This window comes from Oncorhynchus gorbuscha, linkage group LG08 (assembly GCF_021184085.1).
Source record: "Oncorhynchus gorbuscha isolate QuinsamMale2020 ecotype Even-year linkage group LG08, OgorEven_v1.0, whole genome shotgun sequence".
In the NCBI taxonomy this organism is placed as follows: domain Eukaryota; kingdom Metazoa; phylum Chordata; class Actinopteri; order Salmoniformes; family Salmonidae; genus Oncorhynchus; species Oncorhynchus gorbuscha.
The window spans coordinates 46,010,237-46,024,705 of NC_060180.1; the positions used below are offsets into that span (position 1 = coordinate 46,010,237).

The window sequence follows — 14,469 nt, forward strand, 5'->3', positions numbered from 1 at the left end:
GATGTTCTCCAAAAAGGCAAGGATTTCTCCCTGGCACATAGCAGGGTTTTATCTCTCCTACTACCATCTGTACTCGGCACCAGTAAAGCCCATTATGGCCTTCAGGTACATCTCAATGGGTAAGAAGATTTAATCTGTGGGCTTTAATTTTTTTTTTTAACAACATCCACCTCAATTTGTCTTAGTATTTTTACTACCTTCATAATTTCTACACTGCAATTGGACCTAAAACAATAAGATTTATGTATATGTAATCTGCATGGGCAGCTCATGTGGAGCATTCTCCTTAATCTTAACCTGATTGTTAATAGCCAAATGGTTGCTCTCTTTCTCTTTCCCTTTGAGTTCATTCCAATTCACCCTTTGCAAACTAATATGTTCCTGCTGCTGCCAATATGAACAGTGAGTGGATACGGAAATGCCTGCATTCTTGATGTTATTGGTAGTCAATTGTTATGTATGGCCTTCTGTTATGACACAGAGTGCAGAGATGAACCATCCCATCACACACTGGTTTGTCATAACAGACGATGATGGATGGGGTATGGATGTAATTCAATACAGGGCTTTAGAACAATACTGCCTATGTGTTTACCCCAGCTGTAATGACAAGTACACAAGGGGAGACAAGGCAAGCAGAGGTGGTTTGAAAAAAAAATACAATTACATTTACAGTAGGCTAGAGATGAAACCAGCCAAGCAGGAAGAACCAAAAGGTGCTTATTAACATTTTAATAAATTGTTTAAATGAGCATGGATCTACAACAGCTAGCGGTCTCTTTAAAATGCAATCTTAATGTAAGAAGGGTCACGTATTGGCAGCTGAGAAACAATAGATCCTGGATCGTTCCACATCAAAAAGCACAACAAATTGGATTTCGACACCCACCATTTCAGATTGTTCTGAAATTGTTTCTGTCGTTAGAAACAGATAAGACTAGAATTCCCGGCAAATTATTTTGTGGAAATATATTTTCATCTGAGAAAATAAGACAAATGATATAATATTCAATAAATATAAAACCTAACATCTGAGATGGACCAAACTTTGTTGTATTCCTAGTGAATCCCCTGATCAGATAAACTTAACTTCAATTACTAATTTATGTCCCATCCTACATCCTAATATTACCAGGTACCAATAATGGTTTATAAATGCACTTAAAATGGTCACAAGACAACCTCTTACTTCATAATGTAACCTTTTGCAAGGGTTACATGGTTGAAGAACATTCTCACTTGTGGATGGGATGGATTGGTGCATTTATTTATTATTTAAGGCTTCATGTCACGATCTTCCCATCTGCACAACGCGCTCGAAATATTGATGACCTCGAACGCAAGCACACTTTATGTTGACTTGGGTATCATGGTGACACTGTGCAAATAACCAGGATCTAAAAAAAAGGTTGAGCGCAAAATCCAGACATAAGAGATTTCTACGAAAGAACTGTGTTGTAGATGAGACAAAAACATCTGCATAGGACAGTGAAGGTAAGTTTCCCATGTAATTGGTTTTGCTTTTCGATACAGAAATTGTGCTGGACAATTTAGCATAGGTAGGTAGCCAACTACCTAAATTGTCAAGCAGAATACCAAAAACTAACTAGCTAGTAAACGTTAGCTGTGTTTTTTGGTAGGCCTACCAACTAGGCTAGCTAGCTTAGTTAACATCTGCAGAATATACTTTCCATACAATTTGTTAAGGTTTTTTAGGATTAGCAGTTTTCTAAAATTGGCATGCAACATTGAGATGCTGTGCCACTGCCCTACATACAGTATCCCATAATATCAAAGTGGAATTCTGTTTTTACAAATTTCTTGACTCAATAAGTATGAAAACCCTTTTATGTCAAGCCTAAATAAGTTCAGGAGTAAACATTTGGAAACAAGTCACATAATAAGATGCATGGACTCACTGTGTGCAATAGTGTTTGACATGTTTTTTGATTTACTAACTCATCTCTGTACCCCACACATACAATTAATTATCTGTAAGGTCCCTCAGTCGAGCAGTGAATTTCAAACATAGAATCAACCACAAAAACCAGGAATGCCTCACAAAGAAGGGCATCTATTGGTAGATGGGTAAAACAAGCAGACATTGAATATCCATTTGAGCATGGTTAAGTTATTAAATTACACTGGATGGTGTATCAATACACCCAGTCACTACAAAGGCACACGCGTCCTTCCTAACTCAGTTGCCGGAAAGGAAGGAAACCGCTCAGGGATTTCACCATGAGGCCAATGGTGACTTTAGAACCATTACAGAGTTGAATGGCTGTGATAGGAGAAAACAGAGTATGGAGCAACAACATTGTAGTTAATCCATAATACTAACCTAAATGACAGAATGAAAAGAAGGAAGGGTAGCCTAGTGGTTAGAGTGTTGGACTAGTAACCGGAAGGTTGCAAGTTCAAATCCCCGAGTTGACAAGGTTCTGCCCCTGAACAGGTAGTTAACCCACTGTTCCTAGGTCATCATTGAAAATATGAATTTGTTCTTAACTGACTTGCCTAGTTAAATAAAAAAACAGAATAAAAAATATTACAAACATGCATCCAGTTTGCAATAAGGCACTATAGTAAGACATAAACAAATTGGCTAAGAAATGAATCTTTATGTCCTGAATACAAAGTGTTATGTTTGATGAAAATCTATATATATATATATATATGTAATAACACACAAATCATCACTGACTACCACTCTTCATGTTTTCAAACATGGTGGTAGCGGCATCTTGTTATAGGTATGCTTGTTATCGGCAAGGACTAGGGAGTTTTTTGGATAAAAAGAAACAGAATATAACTAAGCACAGGCAAAATCCTAGTGGAAAACCTGGTTCTGTCTGCTTTCCAACAGCCACTGGGAGACAAATGCACCTTTCAGCAGGATAACCTAAAACACAAGGCCAAATATACACTGGAGTTGCTTACCAATACGTCATTGAATGTTCCTGAGTGACCTAGTTATAATTGACTCAAATCGGCTTGAAAATCTATGGAAAGACATGAAAATGGCTGTTTAGCAATAAGCAACAACCAACTTAACAGAGCTTGATGATTTAAAAAAAAGAATAATGTGCAAATATTATACAATCCAGGTGTGCAAAACTCTAGAGACTCACAGCTGTAATTGCTGCCAAAGGTGATTCTAACATGCATTGACTCAGGGGTGTGAATACTTATGTAAATTAGATATTTCTGTATTTCATTTTCAATAAATTAGCCTTTTTTAAAACATGCCACTGTCATTATGTGGTATTGTGTGGAGGTGGGTGAGAGAAAAACATTTAATCCATTTTGAATTCTAGGCTATAACGCAACAAAATGTCTATGACCACTTTCTGAAGGCATTGTACCTAAAGCTGACAAACAGATAGCAAGCTAGCAGGACTCAATGATCTTATTGTTAAGGCTTTCTTCCTCTGAAGAAGAGGTGTAAGCAGGGATCAGACCAAAATGCAGCATGGTTATCTTCATACATCTTTAATACAGATAATAACGAAACAATACAAACCGTGAAAAACCCCCAACAGCCTTATCTGGTGCAAACAAACAAACAAACAAACAAACAAACAAACAAACAAACAAACAAACAAACAAACAAACAAACAAACAAACAAACAAACAAACAAACAAACAAACAAACAAACAAACAAACAAACAAACAAACAAACAAACAAACAAACAAACAAACAAACAAACAAACAAACAAACAAATGAACAATCACCCACAAAACACTCAAAGAATAAGGCTGCCTAAATATGGTTCCCAATCAGAGACAACGATAAACACCTGCCTCTGATTGAGAACCACTCCAGGTAACCATAGACTTTTCTAGACAACCCCACTAACCACAATCCCATAACCTACAACAAACCCCTAGACAAAACACACCACATAAATAACCCATGTCACACCCTGGCCTGACCAAAATAATAAAGAAAACACAAAATACTAAGACCAGGGCGTGACACTTATCTTCCCTGAACCTTGTTTGCAAGGTATCTGTACCCAAGGGTATTATCATAGGCCACAGCTTTTCATTTCCAATGGGAAGAAATTAGTCATAGTGGGCAGAACAAGCAAGGTGGTGGGCAGAGAAAAGCATGTGCTAGCGATATCCTATTGGCGCGCTCTAGTATACATCTGCATATTTCCATTAGGGAATAGCTGCTCTGTGATGTGCGGTTGTGCAATAACTTAATTTTCCTTTGCACTCCTTCTAAACAGCACAATTTTGCACAACTTTTGAAAAGGGTGAAGTCTACAAAACTTCTTCCGTTCTGTTCATCGCAGATTCTAGTTTTGGGAACAGAAAACTGTATTGAGATTAAATATTTAATTGATGAGAAGATTAGCAGAATGTCGGCCAAAATCCATCTTGTTCCATCTTCTCCCACTGCCCGCCAGTGGGCTTCCTCTCACTACCATATTTGGTAGTGAATGGAAACGCCAACCGGATGCTTCACATTTATACATCCAGTGAAATATCTCTCATTGTTCTGTCTGTGGTACTATGTGAGACACACCCAGCATGTTAAAGTTAGCTAGCTAGTTACTTGTGTCAAAACACCTTTTCAATTGAAACTCTAGCTAGCGTCTTAGTGTTAGCAAGCACCATTATTAGTATAATGCTAGCTGGATAACACAACAACTAGGTAGATAGGACTAGCAATAAGACTAAACCCTAAATTATAGAAATCATGACAGCTAATGATGATAGCAGAGATATTGGAGGAAGGTTTATATACTGTCTCTGATGATAGCTAGCTAGGTCTCAGACTCCAGAATGGGAAAATGCTTTCAAGAAAGAAACAGATGTTGTCCATTTCTAATGTTACTTGTAATGTTAAAAAGGGCTGAAAATGATAATCCCATGTTCTCTTAATTAGATAGCTAGCTAGCTAGGCTACTCACCATACTATAGGTTGCAGATTTGAGTCACAACTAAAATATTTATGTATAAGTAACATACTATGTGCATACACAATAATGACAAGTACCCCCCTAAATACACTTCATTATAACTAGCTAAATCCTGTATAACACCTAGTAATTACATTGCACTTATGCAGATATTACATGTACTCTGGTGTATTAGTGGGTTTATCCTCCCACTTGGATGGCAAGGAGGTTGAGGTTGTCATAATGGGTAACGTACACATTCATTACAAATACATATGTTAATTATAATCTAGGATGACACCCGTATGCCAGATCCCAGTCAGTGAGGTTGACCTATATCTGATCTGTTTCTGTGAACTCAACCAAGTTAACCCAGATGGTACATTTTTTGAGGGCAAGTGCTAGCAACAACACTGCATGGGAGATGTTGCATTCTCGGGTAGGTAATTAGAGCCTATAGAGCCTCCAACCTTTCTAATCACGGACACCCAACACATCTGTCCATGCGAGATGACAACCTTGTGACAGTTGGTACTGAATCGGAGAGCAGAAGCAAAACACTAAATTGGTGAATTTAGTGGAAACTTGACCATTTGTAACAAGCATTTGTTATTATACCGCTGTAATTACAGACTACAATTACCAACAGTTAAATGTTGTTTTTACAGTGCAACGGCATGGAACTCTTTCGCAAGCTTCTTGAATATCTCCTCAATGCAAAACTTACATGTTTCTCAAATTAGGATTGCCTTCAAAGCAGCTAATGGCTGGTGATTTCATAATGAAGCTGCACCATTTAGGCGAGCATAGAGAGTGACTGAGGAGGCTATTCTTATCTCTCCCAGATTAACTTCACATTGTTCCCAATGAACAAAGACAGCATGTGAGGAAGCCAGCCCCCCCCCCCTCCACTCGAGGGCCAGATGGCTAGCTCAGTGCTCTGCTCAGCACTCTGCTCAGGGCCCCTGACCCTGCCGGCCAGCCGCTTGCCCTCACTGACATAGTGGCACGTGCTCAGTCCAGACATAGAGACATAGGCCACCAGAGTTCATCATCATACACACTGGCCAATGACGCCAAGTGTCATAAAAACTATGTGAAGTGTATGCTGCAAGGAACTGCAAGCCCCAATGAAAGCAAAGACTTATCATGTGACCTTGCTTTATCACATTCACAACAATATAGTGAGGATATTTTTTTTGACTTGTTGGGTAAATAACTAATTGAGATGGTATTCATAAACCATTCAAAGCATTGGAATATGGAAAACTGATGTTGGTTGTTGAGAACATATGGCTGGGAAAACATCATAACCATACTTGACTCTATAACGTCTGGGTACATCCATTTGAATTGAATCACTTTTTGAAAGCACCCCTTTTCGATTTGAACGAAACCTTAAATACATACAGTATTTGCCCATGGCAGAATACTTTTTTGACCTGAATGCCAAATCATTCACGAGAGAAAGGTGCTCAAAGTCTACACATGTTGAAATCTCCCCACACCATACCATTAGACATCCATGTCTTCATCACTGGAAAAAACAAACATGTAATTGTCACATGCTTCATAAACAACAGTTGTAGACTAACAGTGAAATGCTTACTTATAGGCCTTTCTCAACAACATAGAATATATTTAAAAAATATAATAATAATAAAAAAAATAGTCACACAAGGAATAAATACACTATGAACAATGATATCTTGGCTATATACATGTGAAGTTGGAAGTTTACATACACTTAGATTGGAGTCATTAAAACCCGTTTTTCAACCACTCCACAAATTCCTTGTTAACAAACTATAGTTTTGGCAAGTCGGTTAGGACATCTACTTTGTGCATGACAAGTCATTTTTACAACAATTGTTCACAGACAGATTATTTCCCTTATAATTCACAATTCCAGTGGGTCAGAATTTTACATACACTGAGTTGACTGTGCCTTTAAACAGCTTGGAAAATTCCAGAAAATGATGTCATGGCTTTAGAAGCTTCTGATAGGCGAATTGACATCATTTGAGTCAATTGGAGGTGTACCTGTGGATGTATTTCAAGGCCTACCTTCAAACTCGGTGCCTCTTTGATTGACATCATGGGAAAATCAAAAGAAGAAAAAAAAAATCAGCCAAGACCTTAGAAAAAATTGGAGACCTCCACAAGTGTGGTTCATGCTTGGGAGCAATTTCCAAATGCATGAAGGTACCACGTTTATCTGTACAAACAATAGTACGCAAGTATAAACACCATGGGACCACACAGCGGTCATACCGCTCAGGAAGAAGATGCGTTCTGTCTCCTAGAGATGAAAGTGGTTGCGGACCTGGCATCCTTTCACTCCCTCCTCTCTACATTTTCCTCCTCTGTCTCTGCTGCTAAAGCCACTTTCTACCACGCTAAATTCCAAGCTTCTGCTTCCAACCCTAGGAAGCTCTTTGCCACCTTCTCCTCCCTCCTGAATCCTCCGCCCCCTCCCCCCTCCTCCCTCTCTGCAGATGTACAACCATTTTGAAAAGAAGGTCGACGACATCCGATCCTCGTTTGCTAAGTCAAACGACACCGCTGGTTCACAGCCCTACCCTGTGGACCTCTTTCTCCCCTCTCTCTCCAGATGAAATCCGCGTCACGGCCGGCCGCCCAACAAATCGACCCTATCCCCTCCTCTCTCCAGACCATTTGAAAGACCTTCTCCCTTACCTCACCTCGCTCATCAACTCATCCCTGACCGTTGGCTACGTCCCTTCCGTCTTCAAGAGAGCGAGAGTTGCACCCCTTCTGAAAAAACCTACACTCGATCCCTCCGATGTCAACAATTACAGACCAGTATCCCTTCTTTCTTTTCTCTCCAAAACTCTTGAACGTGCCGTCCTTGGCCAGCTCTCCCGCTATCTCTCTCTGAATGACCTTCTTGATCCAAATCAGTCAGGTTTCAAGACTAGTCACTCAACTGAGACTGCTCTCCTCTGTATCACGGAGGCGCTCCGCACTGCTAAAGCTAACTCTCTCTCCTCTGCTCTCATCCTTCTAGATCTATCGGCTGCCTTCGATACTGTGAACCATCAGATCCTCCTCCACCCTCTCCGAGTTGGGCATCTCCGGCGCGGCCCACGCTTGGATTGCGTCCTACCTGACAGGTCGCTCCTACCAGGTGGCGTGGCGAGAATCTGTCTCCTCACCACGCGCTCTCACCACTGGTGTCCCCCAGGGCTCTGTTCTTGGCCCTCTCCTATTCTCGCTATACACCAAGTCACTTGGCTCTGTCATAACCTCACATGGTCTCTCTTATCATTGCTATGCAGACGACACACAATTAATCTTCTCCTTTCCTCCTTCTGATGACCAGGTGGCGAATCGCATCTCTGCATGTCTGGCAGACATATCAGTGTGGATGACGGATCACCACCTCAAGCTGAACCTCGGCAAGACGGAGCTGCTCTTCCTCCCGGGGAAGGACTGCCCGTTCCATGATCTCGCCATCACGGTTGACAACTCCATTGTGTCCTCCTCCCAGAGCGCCAAGAACCTTGGCGTGATCCTGGACAACACCCTGTCGTTCTCAACTAACATCAAGGCGGTGGCCCGTTCCTGTAGGTTCATGCTCTACAACATCCGCAGAGTACGACCCTGCCTCACACAGGAAGCGGCGCAGGTCCTAATCCAGGCACTTGTCATCTCCCGTCTGGATTACTGCAATGCCTGTGCCATTAAACCCCTTCAACTCATCCAGAACGCCGCAGCCCGTCTGGTGTTCAACCTTCCCAAGTTCTCTCACGTCACCCCGCTCCTCCGTTCTCTCCACTGGCTTCCAGTTGAAATCCGCTACAAGACCATGGTGCTTGCCTACGGAGCTGTGAGGGGAACGGCACCTCAGTACCTCCAGGCTCTGATCAGGCCCTACACCCAAACAAGGGCACTGCGTTCATCCACCTCTGGCCTGCTCGCCTCCCTACCACTGAGGAAGTACAGCTCCCGCTCAGCCCAGTCAAAACTGTTCGCTGCCCTGGCCCCCAATGGTGGAACAAACTCCCTCACGACGCCAGGACAGCGGAGTCAATCACCACCTTCCGGAGACACCTGAAACCCCACCTCTTTAAGGAATACCTAGGATAGGTTAAGTAATCCCTCTCACCCCACCCCCCCTAAGTTTTAGATGCACTATTGTAAGTGACTGTCCCACTGGATGTCATAAGGTGATTGCACCAATTTGTAAGTCGCTCTGGATAAGAGCGTCTGCTAAATGACTTAAATGTAAATGTAAATGTAAATGTGTGAAAAGTGAAAATGAATCCCAGAGCAGCAGCAAAGGAATTTGTGAAGATGCTGGAGGAAACGGGTACAAAGGTATCTATATCCACAGTAAAACGAGTCCTAAATCGACATAACCTGAAAGGCCGCTCAGCAAGGAAGAAGCCACTGCTCCACACCGCCATAAACAAGCCAGACTACGGTTTGCAACTGCACATGGGGACATGTGATCCTACATTTTGGAGAAATGTCCTCTGGTCTGATGAAACAAAAATAGGAATGTTTGGCCATAATGACCATCGTTATGTTTGGAGAAAAAGGGGGAGGCTTGCAAACCCGAAGAACACCATCCCAACTGTGAAGCACGGGGGTGGCAGCATCATGTTGTGGGGGTGCTTTGCTGCAGGAGGGACTTGTGCACTTCACAAAATAGATGACATCATGAGGATGGAAAATTATGTGGATATATTGAAGCAACATCTCAAGACATCAGTCAAGAAGTTAAAGCTTGTTCGCAAATGGGTCTTCCAAATGGACAATGACTCCAAGCATACTTCCAAAGTGGTGGCAAAATGGCTTAAGGACAACAAAGTCAAGGTATTGGAGTGGCCATCACAAAGTCCTGACCTCAATTCAATAGAAAATTTGTGGGCAGAACTGACAAAGCGTGTGCAAGCAAGGAAGCCTACAAACCTGACTCATTTACACCAGCTCTGTCAGGATGATTGGGCCAAAATACACCCAATTTATTGTGGGAAGCTTGTGGAAGGTTACACAAAACGTTTGACCCAAGTTAAACAATTTAAAGGCAATGTTATCAAATACTAATTGAGTTTATGTAAACTTCTGACCCATTGGGAATGTGATGAAAGAAATAAAAGCTTAAATAAATCATCCTCTCTACTATTATTCTGACATTTCACATACTTTTAAAATTTTACCCCTTTATCTCCCCGATTTCATGGTATCCAATTGTTTAGTAGCTACTACAACTCCCGTTCGGGCTCGGGGGAGACGAAGGTTGAAAGTCATGCGTCCTCCGATACACAACCCAACCAAGCCGCACTGCTTCTTAACACAGCACACATCCAACCCGGAAGCCAGCCGCACCAATGTGTCGGAGGGAAACACTGTGCACCTGGCAACCTTGGTTAGCGGGCAAAGCGCCCGGCCCGCCACAGGAGTCGCTGGTGCGCGATGAGACAAGGATATCCCTACCGGCCAAACCCTCCCTAACCAGGACGACGCTAGGCCAATTGTGCGTCGCCCCACGCCTGGGCGCGAACCCAGAGTCGCTGGTGGCACAGCTGGCGCTGCAGTACATTTCACATTCTTAAAATAAAGTGGTGATCCTAACTGACCTAAGACAGGGAATTTCTCCTAGGATTAAAAGTCAGGAATTGTGAAAAACTGAGTTTAAATGTATTTGGCTAAGGTGTATGTAAACTTCTGACTTCAACTGTACCTGGGGTACGAGTACCGAGTTGATTTGTAGGCGTATGAGGAAATTGAGGTAGATATGTTGATAAAGGCAAAGTGACTAGGCAACAGGATAGATAATAGATGGTAGCAGCAACGTATGTGATGAATGTGGAAGTATGTAAGTGTGTATCTGGTGAATGTGTGTATGTGTTATGTGTGAGTGAGCTTGTGTGTGAGTGTCTATATGTTTTAAAGTGTCAGTGTAAGTATGTGTGAGTGTGTGGGTAGAGTCCAGTGCGTGTTTACCAGTCTTATGGCTTAGGGGTAGAAGCTGTTCAGGAGCCTTTTGGTCCCACATGGTTGAGATTGATATAATTTAAAAGCTTATAAGCAGGATTGTCAAATTACTTGATAGTGTATGGAGAAAAAAATACATACATAAAAAATATACTTTTTTTTAACCTTCAACATCAATTATCTAAAAACTCCCAAAATTGTCATATTCACATATGTTGTAGCTTAGACCCTATTTTACATAACTTTAGGTTTTTGTGTTGTGCCTGTCATCGGTGGAGACACAGCATGCTCTTGAATAGGGTGGCCTACAGGGTGGGTGTCACGTTTTGGCTGATAAATGTACAAAAATTGCAATACAATTGACATTTTGACTTTCAAATGGTACCACAAAGACAGTTGGAGGTCCACACATCAAATAATGTAGTGGTGAATGGGAATATCTGTTGATTTAAATTATACTGTCAATCCTCCACAGGAAACCTGTTGAAATGATAGAAATATAGATAATAAAATAGACATGACCATTTATGTTGACATTGGGTGGACCGGCGGTCATCTTTGTGGTCGTAATTAGAAGTTAAAATGTAAATTAAATGTAAATAGTGTAGCAGCTAAATTACAATGTTCTCAAGTGGTTGTAAGAATTCTACTACTATGATTGAAATGACACCCACAATGTATTCGAAAGCCAATTGTGTCACAGCCGATGGAGGGCACAACACAAAAACCTCAGATCATGTGAAATAGGGTCTAAACTACAACATATGTGAATATGAAATAATTGACATTCAAGGTTTAAAAATTACATACTTTTTATTTAACTTATTTTTTAAAATAAATAATTAAATAGTTTGACAACACTGTTTGGTATCTTTTAAATGATATCAAACTCACCGCTTATCTTTTTCAGTGACAAAGACATCGATGTCTCGATCCTCACATCGATGGTATGGTAGGTATGCAAAATGTGTCAACTTTGAGCACCTTTATCTCCTGAATGTTTTGGCATTCAGGACCAAGAAGTCCATTTCTGATTACTTTTTTCATGGGCAAACATATAAGGAAGGTTTTGTTTAAAATCAAAAGGGATGCTGTCAGAAAGTTATTGAATTCAAATGGATATACCCATCTACAACTACATAGTCATCCAAAGCTGCAAACATAGGTCAAATACAAAGCAGTTTGGTGACTGACAACAACACAGTATTATTAGCTAACAGTCCAAGTTTATGAATAAGTACTTCCTGTTTCATTTTCAAATGCAACACCTTTTAGGGCCTTCTGTCAAAAGGAAAGGCATGTAACCTCCAAAGAATTCAACCAGAAATTGGGAGGAAGGAGGGAAGAGTGATGAAGATGAGGTTTTGTGGAGACACGCGGAATGTAGTTCACCTCTAGGACATGAAACATGGGGGACAGTACTGTAGATTAGGATCTGGTCTGGACAGACACGTTTGTAAAGGTGTAATTTCAGTAATGGCTTCCACACCACATCTTCTGGTCACTCTCATCTGATATGACTCATCTCATTATCTACCTTAACGTACAAGTAAAAGATGAGTCAGCTAAATGCAATCTATAGTCCCAAGTAGGGATAGTACTATATAAACGTTTTGACTGGTCTTCATCCAATATCACCCTTAACTGTTGTGGGCATATATCACCTGTGATACTCAACCTTTGAATCCGGTTTTGTTCAAAGATGTTTTTGAAAATTATTGTTGCAAAACATTTCAATAAGGCCACTGAAATGACCCAAATTCAACATTATACAGTACAATTCCAAACGTTTTTAAACATGATTTTTGACAATAACATGGACTCTTCTGGGCATTACAAGGTAAAACAATATTACAAGTCCACAGAGGTAGAGTAGCCTATCATGCCTTTCAAGTGCATCATGAGTTCAAGAGCAACATGACAATAAAAAACAAACAACAACAAAATACATAAATCATTTCACAAAATAAATTAGAACTAGAACATCTGAAATTGTAGGAACAAAATGTAGGTTACTTAGGCTGTCTCTACCTTCTTGTCCTTTGTGCTGTTGTCTGTACTCAATGTTTGTACCATGTTTTGTGTCGCTACCATGTTTTGTTGCTACCATGTCGTTGTCATGTTATGTTGCTACCATACTGTGGTGTCATGTGTTGCTGCAATGCTATGTTTTTGTCTTAGGTATCTCTTTATGTAGTGTTGTCTCTCGTCGTAAAATGTGTTTTGACCTATATTTCTTTTTATATATATATTTTTTTATCCCAGCCCCCGTCCCCGCAGGAGGCCTTTTGCCATTTGGTAGGCTGTCATTGTAAATATGAATTTGTTCTTAACTGACTTGCCTAGTCAAATAAAGGTTAAATAAAATAAAATACAAATACAACATTTCCCTACATTTCTATTAAAGTTCTTAGTGTAAGAGAGACTGAGAAAAGAGACAATGTGGCATAGTTTTCTTTCTGAGAAAATATATATTAGACAGACCATCTATGTTATATAAATCGATTGCAATATAGTGCTGGATTAAATATAGACCGTCTCTCAATCTCAACTCGACCCATCACCTGCAACATAGCCTTCGCTCATGTGTTCGAAGGGATGGAGAACTTCGTAACACGCACTGACGGCGAGATAAAATGCTAAGCATAACCAGCTGCAAAACACATACATGCTATAGGCCTACATCAATAATTAGAAGGAAAAAAACCTACCAATTTGAGATTTCAGTTGAATTGAGTTGAGATTTAAATGTCCACCACGCACATCTTTCGCTCTCGCAGTTCCAGGCTATCGTCTGTGCACTCAGAGCCACAGTACAGGGAGGCTCCAATTGACGTCAATGAATTACTAGTGGGGAAATTGCTAAGACGAATAGTTTATCTAATGAACAGTACATAATAAAAACAAAGACTGCAGAACGTCTGTAACTGATGAGCAGTTACTGTAGCCCATATGCCTATGGCTAAAATGCGCGCTAGAGAAGCAATCCAGTTCAGTGAAAAGGGGGATTTACGAATTTTCAGGACTAGACCCTAGTGATAAATTCCTCGCCATTACTCGTTTTTAAAGATATACATTTTGAATACATATATAACTCATTACATGTGTAACTCATTCGGCATAATCTAAAGCTAGGCCTATGCTATATTTTCAACCCCTAAAAAGTGTATTGTAGCCTACGGTCAATCAACAAATAAAAAAGTAGGCTATAGTTTCTCATCTTTATGTTATCATATTTATCGTTTTTCATCTATAAGACTTAAATTCAATTGACATATTACTGCATTTCATTTTGGTTTAGTTTGATTTATTCCATATTTTGGATTCACACAATAGGCTATGAATTGCATTAGGCATAGACCTACATATGTAGGCTAAAACAAACTATACGCTAGAAAATAAAAGCTCGTTAGAATACAAATGATAGAAATGACACCATGGACACTTGAATCACATAAAATACCTATCTTTATATGTTGCACGCAGGCACACATGTTCCTCATTTAGTTGTTGCGTGTAGTGATGTACTTCACATTCTCAACGAGGTTTAGAACAATGTGTCTGCCGTCATCATGACACAAGTT

General features: G+C 40.4%; 1 protein-coding gene across 1 annotated transcript in view; it reads right to left on the minus strand.

Annotated features, from left to right (window-relative positions):
• The window catches only part of LOC124041727 (GREB1-like protein), an 84,271-nt gene extending 70,314 nt beyond the window's left edge, over nucleotides 1-13,957 (minus strand). The window contains exon 1 of the mRNA XM_046359656.1: nucleotides 13,597-13,957. The gene's annotated coding sequence lies outside the window, so the exon portion shown is untranslated. The remainder of the gene's footprint in view (nucleotides 1-13,596) is intronic.
• Between the last annotated feature and the right edge of the window lie 512 nt (nucleotides 13,958-14,469).